General features: G+C 45.9%; 10 non-coding genes across 10 annotated transcripts; all 10 read right to left on the bottom strand.

Annotated features, from left to right (window-relative positions):
- Positions 1-218: 218 nt before the first annotated feature.
- Positions 219-409, bottom strand: LOC146055709 (U2 spliceosomal RNA). Its single transcript, XR_014468869.1, has one exon. It is a non-coding gene; the product is annotated as a U2 spliceosomal RNA (small nuclear RNA).
- A 1,355-nt stretch (positions 410-1,764) lies between these two features.
- Positions 1,765-1,955, bottom strand: LOC146055708 (U2 spliceosomal RNA). The gene has a single exon (XR_014468868.1). It is a non-coding gene; the product is annotated as a U2 spliceosomal RNA (small nuclear RNA).
- Positions 1,956-3,310: 1,355 nt separating this feature from the next.
- On the bottom strand, positions 3,311-3,501 carry LOC146055707 (U2 spliceosomal RNA). Its single transcript, XR_014468867.1, has one exon. It is a non-coding gene; the product is annotated as a U2 spliceosomal RNA (small nuclear RNA).
- Positions 3,502-4,856: 1,355 nt separating this feature from the next.
- Positions 4,857-5,047, bottom strand: LOC146055706 (U2 spliceosomal RNA). The gene has a single exon (XR_014468866.1). It is a non-coding gene; the product is annotated as a U2 spliceosomal RNA (small nuclear RNA).
- Positions 5,048-6,402: 1,355 nt separating this feature from the next.
- Positions 6,403-6,593, bottom strand: LOC146055705 (U2 spliceosomal RNA). The gene has a single exon (XR_014468865.1). It is a non-coding gene; the product is annotated as a U2 spliceosomal RNA (small nuclear RNA).
- A 1,354-nt stretch (positions 6,594-7,947) lies between these two features.
- Positions 7,948-8,138, bottom strand: LOC146055747 (U2 spliceosomal RNA). The gene has a single exon (XR_014468902.1). It is a non-coding gene; the product is annotated as a U2 spliceosomal RNA (small nuclear RNA).
- Positions 8,139-9,493: 1,355 nt separating this feature from the next.
- Positions 9,494-9,684, bottom strand: LOC146055740 (U2 spliceosomal RNA). The gene has a single exon (XR_014468897.1). It is a non-coding gene; the product is annotated as a U2 spliceosomal RNA (small nuclear RNA).
- A 1,355-nt stretch (positions 9,685-11,039) lies between these two features.
- Positions 11,040-11,230, bottom strand: LOC146055728 (U2 spliceosomal RNA). Its single transcript, XR_014468886.1, has one exon. It is a non-coding gene; the product is annotated as a U2 spliceosomal RNA (small nuclear RNA).
- Positions 11,231-12,585: 1,355 nt separating this feature from the next.
- On the bottom strand, positions 12,586-12,776 carry LOC146055716 (U2 spliceosomal RNA). The gene has a single exon (XR_014468875.1). It is a non-coding gene; the product is annotated as a U2 spliceosomal RNA (small nuclear RNA).
- A 1,355-nt stretch (positions 12,777-14,131) lies between these two features.
- LOC146055704 (U2 spliceosomal RNA) lies at positions 14,132-14,322 on the bottom strand. The gene has a single exon (XR_014468864.1). It is a non-coding gene; the product is annotated as a U2 spliceosomal RNA (small nuclear RNA).
- Between the last annotated feature and the right edge of the window lie 873 nt (positions 14,323-15,195).

The raw sequence follows: 15,195 nt of genomic DNA, 5'->3' as shown, positions 1-15,195 counted from the left end.
CAAGTAATTAACTGCCTCGATTCCAGAAAGTACAATTCAAGGAGTCAAGAAATAGTCACAAAATGATACACTGAGGCAGGATTTGAAAGTATTTATGCACAAGGGTTAAACCTTGAAGCAGCAAATGCATGCATTTCTAAATACAAAGGTGCACAAACAATTGATACTCCAAATCAAGTGCCAGGAATGGAAATAGTCTTTTTTTGGATAACAGATTAGGAAGGTGCACCGGTCCTGGAAGTACTGCAATACCAGGTCAATGCGTGGAGTGGACAGAGCAAGCTCTTCTTCCATCTCCCTGTTCTAAAAATCCATTTAATATATGGCCCCCAGATAGGGGGCGTATCAGATATTAAACTGATAAGAACAGATACTACACTTGATCTTAGCCAAAAGGCCGAGAAGCGATAACCCGAATGGGGTCCCAGCAAAGCGCGCAAACCGGAATTCGGCCACCAACACTGGTGGAGAAGAGATCAGCACCACGGACACATCTAACACACACACATCACTTCTTTGACGTTGCAGTCTGAAAGATACCAGGCTGTACGGCAGGTATGAATAGGACTTGAAGTGCTGGACAGGGACCGGAGGACGAGTAGCCATCCAACTGATTTTGTGATTAGGTCGTCGGCGGGCGGGCAGGGTGCCTCAGCTGGGTAGGAGGCCAAATTTGCATGTGCTCCGCCCCGTCTGTTGACGTCGCGTCAACAGACACACACCCACTAGGCAGACGACCAACAGGCAAGCAGCAGCAGCCAGCTGTCTCCTCGCTCTTTGCTGCCGCATGCCTGTGTCCCTGACGAACTGCTGCTGAGTAAATCAATCAGCTAGCTGCTGCAGAGGAGAAGGAGGAATCTTGCACAATCAGGTGCAATGACGGCTTTCCTGTTTTGAGCCCATTCAGCAGCAGTAGTAGTAGACAGTCAGATGGACAGGCATTCATGTGGCAGGACCCTTTGTGTGACATCACAATCTGCCCTCTATGACATCACAAGCTGCTCACTCGGAATCCGGCGGAACCTGACAGCCAGACAGTCACTTGGAACAGACAGGCAGACAGGACAGTCATGTGTAGGTGAGCTGGGTGGGCCAATGTTTTCTTTTATTGGCAGTTACCACCCAAATGATGGTCCGAAGAAGGTAAGTGATACTTTTTCTAAATCCCCCTCTCAATGATCATCAATTGTTGGGCTTGGAAAAAAATGGAAGAGGAAAAAAAATTCCCAAAACAAAAGAGAATAAAGAGGAAAAAAAATTCCCAAAACAAAAGAGAGAGAAAAGAGAGCGCAAAAAGAAAAGAAAAAAAATATATAAGAGATCAAGAAAAAAAAAAAAAAACAAGCCATTTCAAATCGAGAGGGAGGGGGTCCAAAAATTCCATTGCTTTGATCCAGTTGATGTTTCCGTGGTAAGATCGTAGGTAAGTCACATAGCGTTTGCATATTTATTGGGAGGTCGCAGCGATTGATAAGTCCTTTAATTTAGGCAGGCTTCCGGTCTTTTGGCTAGGCCGCATATGCTGATATCAAGTGTAGTGTCACGTCAAGTAATTAACTGCCTCGATTCCAGAAAGTACAATTCAAGGAGTCAAGAAATAGTCACAAAATGATACACTGAGGCAGGATTTGAAAGTATTTATGCACAAGGGTTAAACCTTGAAGCAGCAAATGCATGCATTTCTAAATACAAAGGTGCACAAACAATTGATACTCCAAATCAAGTGCCAGGAATGGAAATAGTCTTTTTTTGGATAACAGATTAGGAAGGTGCACCGGTCCTGGAAGTACTGCAATACCAGGTCAATGCGTGGAGTGGACAGAGCAAGCTCTTCTTCCATCTCCCTGTTCTAAAAATCCATTTAATATATGGCCCCCAGATAGGGGGCGTATCAGATATTAAACTGATAAGAACAGATACTACACTTGATCTTAGCCAAAAGGCCGAGAAGCGATAACCCGAATGGGGTCCCAGCAAAGCGCGCAAACCGGAATTCGGCCACCAACACTGGTGGAGAAGAGATCAGCACCACGGACACATCTAACACACACACATCACTTCTTTGACGTTGCAGTCTGAAAGATACCAGGCTGTACGGCAGGTATGAATAGGACTTGAAGTGCTGGACAGGGACCGGAGGACGAGTAGCCATCCAACTGATTTTGTGATTAGGTCGTCGGCGGGCGGGCAGGGTGCCTCAGCTGGGTAGGAGGCCAAATTTGCATGTGCTCCGCCCCGTCTGTTGACGTCGCGTCAACAGACACACACCCACTAGGCAGACGACCAACAGGCAAGCAGCAGCAGCCAGCTGTCTCCTCGCTCTTTGCTGCCGCATGCCTGTGTCCCTGACGAACTGCTGCTGAGTAAATCAATCAGCTAGCTGCTGCAGAGGAGAAGGAGGAATCTTGCACAATCAGGTGCAATGACGGCTTTCCTGTTTTGAGCCCATTCAGCAGCAGTAGTAGTAGACAGTCAGATGGACAGGCATTCATGTGGCAGGACCCTTTGTGTGACATCACAATCTGCCCTCTATGACATCACAAGCTGCTCACTCGGAATCCGGCGGAACCTGACAGCCAGACAGTCACTTGGAACAGACAGGCAGACAGGACAGTCATGTGTAGGTGAGCTGGGTGGGCCAATGTTTTCTTTTATTGGCAGTTACCACCCAAATGATGGTCCGAAGAAGGTAAGTGATACTTTTTCTAAATCCCCCTCTCAATGATCATCAATTGTTGGGCTTGGAAAAAAATGGAAGAGGAAAAAAAATTCCCAAAACAAAAGAGAATAAAGAGGAAAAAAAATTCCCAAAACAAAAGAGAGAGAAAAGAGAGCGCAAAAAGAAAAGAAAAAAAATATATAAGAGATCAAGAAAAAAAAAAAAAAACAAGCCATTTCAAATCGAGAGGGAGGGGGTCCAAAAATTCCATTGCTTTGATCCAGTTGATGTTTCCGTGGTAAGATCGTAGGTAAGTCACATAGCGTTTGCATATTTATTGGGAGGTCGCAGCGATTGATAAGTCCTTTAATTTAGGCAGGCTTCCGGTCTTTTGGCTAGGCCGCATATGCTGATATCAAGTGTAGTGTCACGTCAAGTAATTAACTGCCTCGATTCCAGAAAGTACAATTCAAGGAGTCAAGAAATAGTCACAAAATGATACACTGAGGCAGGATTTGAAAGTATTTATGCACAAGGGTTAAACCTTGAAGCAGCAAATGCATGCATTTCTAAATACAAAGGTGCACAAACAATTGATACTCCAAATCAAGTGCCAGGAATGGAAATAGTCTTTTTTTGGATAACAGATTAGGAAGGTGCACCGGTCCTGGAAGTACTGCAATACCAGGTCAATGCGTGGAGTGGACAGAGCAAGCTCTTCTTCCATCTCCCTGTTCTAAAAATCCATTTAATATATGGCCCCCAGATAGGGGGCGTATCAGATATTAAACTGATAAGAACAGATACTACACTTGATCTTAGCCAAAAGGCCGAGAAGCGATAACCCGAATGGGGTCCCAGCAAAGCGCGCAAACCGGAATTCGGCCACCAACACTGGTGGAGAAGAGATCAGCACCACGGACACATCTAACACACACACATCACTTCTTTGACGTTGCAGTCTGAAAGATACCAGGCTGTACGGCAGGTATGAATAGGACTTGAAGTGCTGGACAGGGACCGGAGGACGAGTAGCCATCCAACTGATTTTGTGATTAGGTCGTCGGCGGGCGGGCAGGGTGCCTCAGCTGGGTAGGAGGCCAAATTTGCATGTGCTCCGCCCCGTCTGTTGACGTCGCGTCAACAGACACACACCCACTAGGCAGACGACCAACAGGCAAGCAGCAGCAGCCAGCTGTCTCCTCGCTCTTTGCTGCCGCATGCCTGTGTCCCTGACGAACTGCTGCTGAGTAAATCAATCAGCTAGCTGCTGCAGAGGAGAAGGAGGAATCTTGCACAATCAGGTGCAATGACGGCTTTCCTGTTTTGAGCCCATTCAGCAGCAGTAGTAGTAGACAGTCAGATGGACAGGCATTCATGTGGCAGGACCCTTTGTGTGACATCACAATCTGCCCTCTATGACATCACAAGCTGCTCACTCGGAATCCGGCGGAACCTGACAGCCAGACAGTCACTTGGAACAGACAGGCAGACAGGACAGTCATGTGTAGGTGAGCTGGGTGGGCCAATGTTTTCTTTTATTGGCAGTTACCACCCAAATGATGGTCCGAAGAAGGTAAGTGATACTTTTTCTAAATCCCCCTCTCAATGATCATCAATTGTTGGGCTTGGAAAAAAATGGAAGAGGAAAAAAAATTCCCAAAACAAAAGAGAATAAAGAGGAAAAAAAATTCCCAAAACAAAAGAGAGAGAAAAGAGAGCGCAAAAAGAAAAGAAAAAAAATATATAAGAGATCAAGAAAAAAAAAAAAAAACAAGCCATTTCAAATCGAGAGGGAGGGGGTCCAAAAATTCCATTGCTTTGATCCAGTTGATGTTTCCGTGGTAAGATCGTAGGTAAGTCACATAGCGTTTGCATATTTATTGGGAGGTCGCAGCGATTGATAAGTCCTTTAATTTAGGCAGGCTTCCGGTCTTTTGGCTAGGCCGCATATGCTGATATCAAGTGTAGTGTCACGTCAAGTAATTAACTGCCTCGATTCCAGAAAGTACAATTCAAGGAGTCAAGAAATAGTCACAAAATGATACACTGAGGCAGGATTTGAAAGTATTTATGCACAAGGGTTAAACCTTGAAGCAGCAAATGCATGCATTTCTAAATACAAAGGTGCACAAACAATTGATACTCCAAATCAAGTGCCAGGAATGGAAATAGTCTTTTTTTGGATAACAGATTAGGAAGGTGCACCGGTCCTGGAAGTACTGCAATACCAGGTCAATGCGTGGAGTGGACAGAGCAAGCTCTTCTTCCATCTCCCTGTTCTAAAAATCCATTTAATATATGGCCCCCAGATAGGGGGCGTATCAGATATTAAACTGATAAGAACAGATACTACACTTGATCTTAGCCAAAAGGCCGAGAAGCGATAACCCGAATGGGGTCCCAGCAAAGCGCGCAAACCGGAATTCGGCCACCAACACTGGTGGAGAAGAGATCAGCACCACGGACACATCTAACACACACACATCACTTCTTTGACGTTGCAGTCTGAAAGATACCAGGCTGTACGGCAGGTATGAATAGGACTTGAAGTGCTGGACAGGGACCGGAGGACGAGTAGCCATCCAACTGATTTTGTGATTAGGTCGTCGGCGGGCGGGCAGGGTGCCTCAGCTGGGTAGGAGGCCAAATTTGCATGTGCTCCGCCCCGTCTGTTGACGTCGCGTCAACAGACACACACCCACTAGGCAGACGACCAACAGGCAAGCAGCAGCAGCCAGCTGTCTCCTCGCTCTTTGCTGCCGCATGCCTGTGTCCCTGACGAACTGCTGCTGAGTAAATCAATCAGCTAGCTGCTGCAGAGGAGAAGGAGGAATCTTGCACAATCAGGTGCAATGACGGCTTTCCTGTTTTGAGCCCATTCAGCAGCAGTAGTAGTAGACAGTCAGATGGACAGGCATTCATGTGGCAGGACCCTTTGTGTGACATCACAATCTGCCCTCTATGACATCACAAGCTGCTCACTCGGAATCCGGCGGAACCTGACAGCCAGACAGTCACTTGGAACAGACAGGCAGACAGGACAGTCATGTGTAGGTGAGCTGGGTGGGCCAATGTTTTCTTTTATTGGCAGTTACCACCCAAATGATGGTCCGAAGAAGGTAAGTGATACTTTTTCTAAATCCCCCTCTCAATGATCATCAATTGTTGGGCTTGGAAAAAAATGGAAGAGGAAAAAAAATTCCCAAAACAAAAGAGAATAAAGAGGAAAAAAAATTCCCAAAACAAAAGAGAGAGAAAAGAGAGCGCAAAAAGAAAAGAAAAAAAATATATAAGAGATCAAGAAAAAAAAAAAAAAACAAGCCATTTCAAATCGAGAGGGAGGGGGTCCAAAAATTCCATTGCTTTGATCCAGTTGATGTTTCCGTGGTAAGATCGTAGGTAAGTCACATAGCGTTTGCATATTTATTGGGAGGTCGCAGCGATTGATAAGTCCTTTAATTTAGGCAGGCTTCCGGTCTTTTGGCTAGGCCGCATATGCTGATATCAAGTGTAGTGTCACGTCAAGTAATTAACTGCCTCGATTCCAGAAAGTACAATTCAAGGAGTCAAGAAATAGTCACAAAATGATACACTGAGGCAGGATTTGAAAGTATTTATGCACAAGGGTTAAACCTTGAAGCAGCAAATGCATGCATTTCTAAATACAAAGGTGCACAAACAATTGATACTCCAAATCAAGTGCCAGGAATGGAAATAGTCTTTTTTTGGATAACAGATTAGGAAGGTGCACCGGTCCTGGAAGTACTGCAATACCAGGTCAATGCGTGGAGTGGACAGAGCAAGCTCTTCTTCCATCTCCCTGTTCTAAAAATCCATTTAATATATGGCCCCCAGATAGGGGGCGTATCAGATATTAAACTGATAAGAACAGATACTACACTTGATCTTAGCCAAAAGGCCGAGAAGCGATAACCCGAATGGGGTCCCAGCAAAGCGCGCAAACCGGAATTCGGCCACCAACACTGGTGGAGAAGAGATCAGCACCACGGACACATCTAACACACACACATCACTTCTTTGACGTTGCAGTCTGAAAGATACCAGGCTGTACGGCAGGTATGAATAGGACTTGAAGTGCTGGACAGGGACCGGAGGACGAGTAGCCATCCAACTGATTTTGTGATTAGGTCGTCGGCGGGCGGGCAGGGTGCCTCAGCTGGGTAGGAGGCCAAATTTGCATGTGCTCCGCCCCGTCTGTTGACGTCGCGTCAACAGACACACACCCACTAGGCAGACGACCAACAGGCAAGCAGCAGCAGCCAGCTGTCTCCTCGCTCTTTGCTGCCGCATGCCTGTGTCCCTGACGAACTGCTGCTGAGTAAATCAATCAGCTAGCTGCTGCAGAGGAGAAGGAGGAATCTTGCACAATCAGGTGCAATGACGGCTTTCCTGTTTTGAGCCCATTCAGCAGCAGTAGTAGTAGACAGTCAGATGGACAGGCATTCATGTGGCAGGACCCTTTGTGTGACATCACAATCTGCCCTCTATGACATCACAAGCTGCTCACTCGGAATCCGGCGGAACCTGACAGCCAGACAGTCACTTGGAACAGACAGGCAGACAGGACAGTCATGTGTAGGTGAGCTGGGTGGGCCAATGTTTTCTTTTATTGGCAGTTACCACCCAAATGATGGTCCGAAGAAGGTAAGTGATACTTTTTCTAAATCCCCCTCTCAATGATCATCAATTGTTGGGCTTGGAAAAAAATGGAAGAGGAAAAAAAATTCCCAAAACAAAAGAGAATAAAGAGGAAAAAAAATTCCCAAAACAAAAGAGAGAGAAAAGAGAGCGCAAAAAGAAAAGAAAAAAAATATATAAGAGATCAAGAAAAAAAAAAAAAACAAGCCATTTCAAATCGAGAGGGAGGGGGTCCAAAAATTCCATTGCTTTGATCCAGTTGATGTTTCCGTGGTAAGATCGTAGGTAAGTCACATAGCGTTTGCATATTTATTGGGAGGTCGCAGCGATTGATAAGTCCTTTAATTTAGGCAGGCTTCCGGTCTTTTGGCTAGGCCGCATATGCTGATATCAAGTGTAGTGTCACGTCAAGTAATTAACTGCCTCGATTCCAGAAAGTACAATTCAAGGAGTCAAGAAATAGTCACAAAATGATACACTGAGGCAGGATTTGAAAGTATTTATGCACAAGGGTTAAACCTTGAAGCAGCAAATGCATGCATTTCTAAATACAAAGGTGCACAAACAATTGATACTCCAAATCAAGTGCCAGGAATGGAAATAGTCTTTTTTTGGATAACAGATTAGGAAGGTGCACCGGTCCTGGAAGTACTGCAATACCAGGTCAATGCGTGGAGTGGACAGAGCAAGCTCTTCTTCCATCTCCCTGTTCTAAAAATCCATTTAATATATGGCCCCCAGATAGGGGGCGTATCAGATATTAAACTGATAAGAACAGATACTACACTTGATCTTAGCCAAAAGGCCGAGAAGCGATAACCCGAATGGGGTCCCAGCAAAGCGCGCAAACCGGAATTCGGCCACCAACACTGGTGGAGAAGAGATCAGCACCACGGACACATCTAACACACACACATCACTTCTTTGACGTTGCAGTCTGAAAGATACCAGGCTGTACGGCAGGTATGAATAGGACTTGAAGTGCTGGACAGGGACCGGAGGACGAGTAGCCATCCAACTGATTTTGTGATTAGGTCGTCGGCGGGCGGGCAGGGTGCCTCAGCTGGGTAGGAGGCCAAATTTGCATGTGCTCCGCCCCGTCTGTTGACGTCGCGTCAACAGACACACACCCACTAGGCAGACGACCAACAGGCAAGCAGCAGCAGCCAGCTGTCTCCTCGCTCTTTGCTGCCGCATGCCTGTGTCCCTGACGAACTGCTGCTGAGTAAATCAATCAGCTAGCTGCTGCAGAGGAGAAGGAGGAATCTTGCACAATCAGGTGCAATGACGGCTTTCCTGTTTTGAGCCCATTCAGCAGCAGTAGTAGTAGACAGTCAGATGGACAGGCATTCATGTGGCAGGACCCTTTGTGTGACATCACAATCTGCCCTCTATGACATCACAAGCTGCTCACTCGGAATCCGGCGGAACCTGACAGCCAGACAGTCACTTGGAACAGACAGGCAGACAGGACAGTCATGTGTAGGTGAGCTGGGTGGGCCAATGTTTTCTTTTATTGGCAGTTACCACCCAAATGATGGTCCGAAGAAGGTAAGTGATACTTTTTCTAAATCCCCCTCTCAATGATCATCAATTGTTGGGCTTGGAAAAAAATGGAAGAGGAAAAAAAATTCCCAAAACAAAAGAGAATAAAGAGGAAAAAAAATTCCCAAAACAAAAGAGAGAGAAAAGAGAGCGCAAAAAGAAAAGAAAAAAAATATATAAGAGATCAAGAAAAAAAAAAAAAAACAAGCCATTTCAAATCGAGAGGGAGGGGGTCCAAAAATTCCATTGCTTTGATCCAGTTGATGTTTCCGTGGTAAGATCGTAGGTAAGTCACATAGCGTTTGCATATTTATTGGGAGGTCGCAGCGATTGATAAGTCCTTTAATTTAGGCAGGCTTCCGGTCTTTTGGCTAGGCCGCATATGCTGATATCAAGTGTAGTGTCACGTCAAGTAATTAACTGCCTCGATTCCAGAAAGTACAATTCAAGGAGTCAAGAAATAGTCACAAAATGATACACTGAGGCAGGATTTGAAAGTATTTATGCACAAGGGTTAAACCTTGAAGCAGCAAATGCATGCATTTCTAAATACAAAGGTGCACAAACAATTGATACTCCAAATCAAGTGCCAGGAATGGAAATAGTCTTTTTTTGGATAACAGATTAGGAAGGTGCACCGGTCCTGGAAGTACTGCAATACCAGGTCAATGCGTGGAGTGGACAGAGCAAGCTCTTCTTCCATCTCCCTGTTCTAAAAATCCATTTAATATATGGCCCCCAGATAGGGGGCGTATCAGATATTAAACTGATAAGAACAGATACTACACTTGATCTTAGCCAAAAGGCCGAGAAGCGATAACCCGAATGGGGTCCCAGCAAAGCGCGCAAACCGGAATTCGGCCACCAACACTGGTGGAGAAGAGATCAGCACCACGGACACATCTAACACACACACATCACTTCTTTGACGTTGCAGTCTGAAAGATACCAGGCTGTACGGCAGGTATGAATAGGACTTGAAGTGCTGGACAGGGACCGGAGGACGAGTAGCCATCCAACTGATTTTGTGATTAGGTCGTCGGCGGGCGGGCAGGGTGCCTCAGCTGGGTAGGAGGCCAAATTTGCATGTGCTCCGCCCCGTCTGTTGACGTCGCGTCAACAGACACACACCCACTAGGCAGACGACCAACAGGCAAGCAGCAGCAGCCAGCTGTCTCCTCGCTCTTTGCTGCCGCATGCCTGTGTCCCTGACGAACTGCTGCTGAGTAAATCAATCAGCTAGCTGCTGCAGAGGAGAAGGAGGAATCTTGCACAATCAGGTGCAATGACGGCTTTCCTGTTTTGAGCCCATTCAGCAGCAGTAGTAGTAGACAGTCAGATGGACAGGCATTCATGTGGCAGGACCCTTTGTGTGACATCACAATCTGCCCTCTATGACATCACAAGCTGCTCACTCGGAATCCGGCGGAACCTGACAGCCAGACAGTCACTTGGAACAGACAGGCAGACAGGACAGTCATGTGTAGGTGAGCTGGGTGGGCCAATGTTTTCTTTTATTGGCAGTTACCACCCAAATGATGGTCCGAAGAAGGTAAGTGATACTTTTTCTAAATCCCCCTCTCAATGATCATCAATTGTTGGGCTTGGAAAAAAATGGAAGAGGAAAAAAAATTCCCAAAACAAAAGAGAATAAAGAGGAAAAAAAATTCCCAAAACAAAAGAGAGAGAAAAGAGAGCGCAAAAAGAAAAGAAAAAAAATATATAAGAGATCAAGAAAAAAAAAAAAAAACAAGCCATTTCAAATCGAGAGGGAGGGGGTCCAAAAATTCCATTGCTTTGATCCAGTTGATGTTTCCGTGGTAAGATCGTAGGTAAGTCACATAGCGTTTGCATATTTATTGGGAGGTCGCAGCGATTGATAAGTCCTTTAATTTAGGCAGGCTTCCGGTCTTTTGGCTAGGCCGCATATGCTGATATCAAGTGTAGTGTCACGTCAAGTAATTAACTGCCTCGATTCCAGAAAGTACAATTCAAGGAGTCAAGAAATAGTCACAAAATGATACACTGAGGCAGGATTTGAAAGTATTTATGCACAAGGGTTAAACCTTGAAGCAGCAAATGCATGCATTTCTAAATACAAAGGTGCACAAACAATTGATACTCCAAATCAAGTGCCAGGAATGGAAATAGTCTTTTTTTGGATAACAGATTAGGAAGGTGCACCGGTCCTGGAAGTACTGCAATACCAGGTCAATGCGTGGAGTGGACAGAGCAAGCTCTTCTTCCATCTCCCTGTTCTAAAAATCCATTTAATATATGGCCCCCAGATAGGGGGCGTATCAGATATTAAACTGATAAGAACAGATACTACACTTGATCTTAGCCAAAAGGCCGAGAAGCGATAACCCGAATGGGGTCCCAGCAAAGCGCGCAAACCGGAATTCGGCCACCAACACTGGTGGAGAAGAGATCAGCACCACGGACACATCTAACACACACACATCACTTCTTTGACGTTGCAGTCTGAAAGATACCAGGCTGTACGGCAGGTATGAATAGGACTTGAAGTGCTGGACAGGGACCGGAGGACGAGTAGCCATCCAACTGATTTTGTGATTAGGTCGTCGGCGGGCGGGCAGGGTGCCTCAGCTGGGTAGGAGGCCAAATTTGCATGTGCTCCGCCCCGTCTGTTGACGTCGCGTCAACAGACACACACCCACTAGGCAGACGACCAACAGGCAAGCAGCAGCAGCCAGCTGTCTCCTCGCTCTTTGCTGCCGCATGCCTGTGTCCCTGACGAACTGCTGCTGAGTAAATCAATCAGCTAGCTGCTGCAGAGGAGAAGGAGGAATCTTGCACAATCAGGTGCAATGACGGCTTTCCTGTTTTGAGCCCATTCAGCAGCAGTAGTAGTAGACAGTCAGATGGACAGGCATTCATGTGGCAGGACCCTTTGTGTGACATCACAATCTGCCCTCTATGACATCACAAGCTGCTCACTCGGAATCCGGCGGAACCTGACAGCCAGACAGTCACTTGGAACAGACAGGCAGACAGGACAGTCATGTGTAGGTGAGCTGGGTGGGCCAATGTTTTCTTTTATTGGCAGTTACCACCCAAATGATGGTCCGAAGAAGGTAAGTGATACTTTTTCTAAATCCCCCTCTCAATGATCATCAATTGTTGGGCTTGGAAAAAAATGGAAGAGGAAAAAAAATTCCCAAAACAAAAGAGAATAAAGAGGAAAAAAAATTCCCAAAACAAAAGAGAGAGAAAAGAGAGCGCAAAAAGAAAAGAAAAAAAATATATAAGAGATCAAGAAAAAAAAAAAAAAACAAGCCATTTCAAATCGAGAGGGAGGGGGTCCAAAAATTCCATTGCTTTGATCCAGTTGATGTTTCCGTGGTAAGATCGTAGGTAAGTCACATAGCGTTTGCATATTTATTGGGAGGTCGCAGCGATTGATAAGTCCTTTAATTTAGGCAGGCTTCCGGTCTTTTGGCTAGGCCGCATATGCTGATATCAAGTGTAGTGTCACGTCAAGTAATTAACTGCCTCGATTCCAGAAAGTACAATTCAAGGAGTCAAGAAATAGTCACAAAATGATACACTGAGGCAGGATTTGAAAGTATTTATGCACAAGGGTTAAACCTTGAAGCAGCAAATGCATGCATTTCTAAATACAAAGGTGCACAAACAATTGATACTCCAAATCAAGTGCCAGGAATGGAAATAGTCTTTTTTTGGATAACAGATTAGGAAGGTGCACCGGTCCTGGAAGTACTGCAATACCAGGTCAATGCGTGGAGTGGACAGAGCAAGCTCTTCTTCCATCTCCCTGTTCTAAAAATCCATTTAATATATGGCCCCCAGATAGGGGGCGTATCAGATATTAAACTGATAAGAACAGATACTACACTTGATCTTAGCCAAAAGGCCGAGAAGCGATAACCCGAATGGGGTCCCAGCAAAGCGCGCAAACCGGAATTCGGCCACCAACACTGGTGGAGAAGAGATCAGCACCACGGACACATCTAACACACACACATCACTTCTTTGACGTTGCAGTCTGAAAGATACCAGGCTGTACGGCAGGTATGAATAGGACTTGAAGTGCTGGACAGGGACCGGAGGACGAGTAGCCATCCAACTGATTTTGTGATTAGGTCGTCGGCGGGCGGGCAGGGTGCCTCAGCTGGGTAGGAGGCCAAATTTGCATGTGCTCCGCCCCGTCTGTTGACGTCGCGTCAACAGACACACACCCACTAGGCAGACGACCAACAGGCAAGCAGCAGCAGCCAGCTGTCTCCTCGCTCTTTGCTGCCGCATGCCTGTGTCCCTGACGAACTGCTGCTGAGTAAATCAATCAGCTAGCTGCTGCAGAGGAGAAGGAGGAATCTTGCACAATCAGGTGCAATGACGGCTTTCCTGTTTTGAGCCCATTCAGCAGCAGTAGTAGTAGACAGTCAGATGGACAGGCATTCATGTGGCAGGACCCTTTGTGTGACATCACAATCTGCCCTCTATGACATCACAAGCTGCTCACTCGGAATCCGGCGGAACCTGACAGCCAGACAGTCACTTGGAACAGACAGGCAGACAGGACAGTCATGTGTAGGTGAGCTGGGTGGGCCAATGTTTTCTTTTATTGGCAGTTACCACCCAAATGATGGTCCGAAGAAGGTAAGTGATACTTTTTCTAAATCCCCCTCTCAATGATCATCAATTGTTGGGCTTGGAAAAAAATGGAAGAGGAAAAAAAATTCCCAAAACAAAAGAGAATAAAGAGGAAAAAAAATTCCCAAAACAAAAGAGAGAGAAAAGAGAGCGCAAAAAGAAAAGAAAAAAAATATATAAGAGATCAAGAAAAAAAAAAAAAAACAAGCCATTTCAAATCGAGAGGGAGGGGGTCCAAAAATTCCATTGCTTTGATCCAGTTGATGTTTCCGTGGTAAGATCGTAGGTAAGTCACATAGCGTTTGCATATTTATTGGGAGGTCGCAGCGATTGATAAGTCCTTTAATTTAGGCAGGCTTCCGGTCTTTTGGCTAGGCCGCATATGCTGATATCAAGTGTAGTGTCACGTCAAGTAATTAACTGCCTCGATTCCAGAAAGTACAATTCAAGGAGTCAAGAAATAGTCACAAAATGATACACTGAGGCAGGATTTGAAAGTATTTATGCACAAGGGTTAAACCTTGAAGCAGCAAATGCATGCATTTCTAAATACAAAGGTGCACAAACAATTGATACTCCAAATCAAGTGCCAGGAATGGAAATAGTCTTTTTTTGGATAACAGATTAGGAAGGTGCACCGGTCCTGGAAGTACTGCAATACCAGGTCAATGCGTGGAGTGGACAGAGCAAGCTCTTCTTCCATCTCCCTGTTCTAAAAATCCATTTAATATATGGCCCCCAGATAGGGGGCGTATCAGATATTAAACTGATAAGAACAGATACTACACTTGATCTTAGCCAAAAGGCCGAGAAGCGATAACCCGAATGGGGTCCCAGCAAAGCGCGCAAACCGGAATTCGGCCACCAACACTGGTGGAGAAGAGATCAGCACCACGGACACATCTAACACACACACATCACTTCTTTGACGTTGCAGTCTGAAAGATACCAGGCTGTACGGCAGGTATGAATAGGACTTGAAGTGCTGGACAGGGACCGGAGGACGAGTAGCCATCCAACTGATTTTGTGATTAGGTCGTCGGCGGGCGGGCAGGGTGCCTCAGCTGGGTAGGAGGCCAAATTTGCATGTGCTCCGCCCCGTCTGTTGACGTCGCGTCAACAGACACACACCCACTAGGCAGACGACCAACAGGCAAGCAGCAGCAGCCAGCTGTCTCCTCGCTCTTTGCTGCCGCATGCCTGTGTCCCTGACGAACTGCTGCTGAGTAAATCAATCAGCTAGCTGCTGCAGAGGAGAAGGAGGAATCTTGCACAATCAGGTGCAATGACGGCTTTCCTGTTTTGAGCCCATTCAGCAGCAGTAGTAGTAGACAGTCAGATGGACAGGCATTCATGTGGCAGGACCCTTTGTGTGACATCACAATCTGCCCTCTATGACAATCACAAGCTGCTCACTCGGAATCCGGCGGAACCTGACAGCCAGACAGTCACTTGGAACAGACAGGCAGACAGGACAGTCATGTGTAGGTGAGCTGGGTGGGCCAATGTTTTCTTTTATTGGCAGTTACCACCCAAATGATGGTCCGAAGAAGGTAAGTGATACTTTTTCTAAATCCCCCTCTCAATGATCATCAATTGTTGGGCTTGGAAAAAAATGGAAGAGGAAAAAAAATTCCCAAAACAAAAGAGAATAAAGAGGAAAAAAAATTCCCAAAACAAAAGAGAGAGAA

Source organism: Crinia signifera, unplaced genomic scaffold (assembly GCF_055691185.1).
Source record: "Crinia signifera unplaced genomic scaffold, ASM5569118v1 HAP2_SCAFFOLD_547, whole genome shotgun sequence".
Taxonomy (NCBI): domain Eukaryota; kingdom Metazoa; phylum Chordata; class Amphibia; order Anura; family Myobatrachidae; genus Crinia; species Crinia signifera.
The sequence above is the reverse complement of the archived record's forward strand: the minus strand, read 5'-3'. Positions and strand labels throughout refer to the sequence as shown.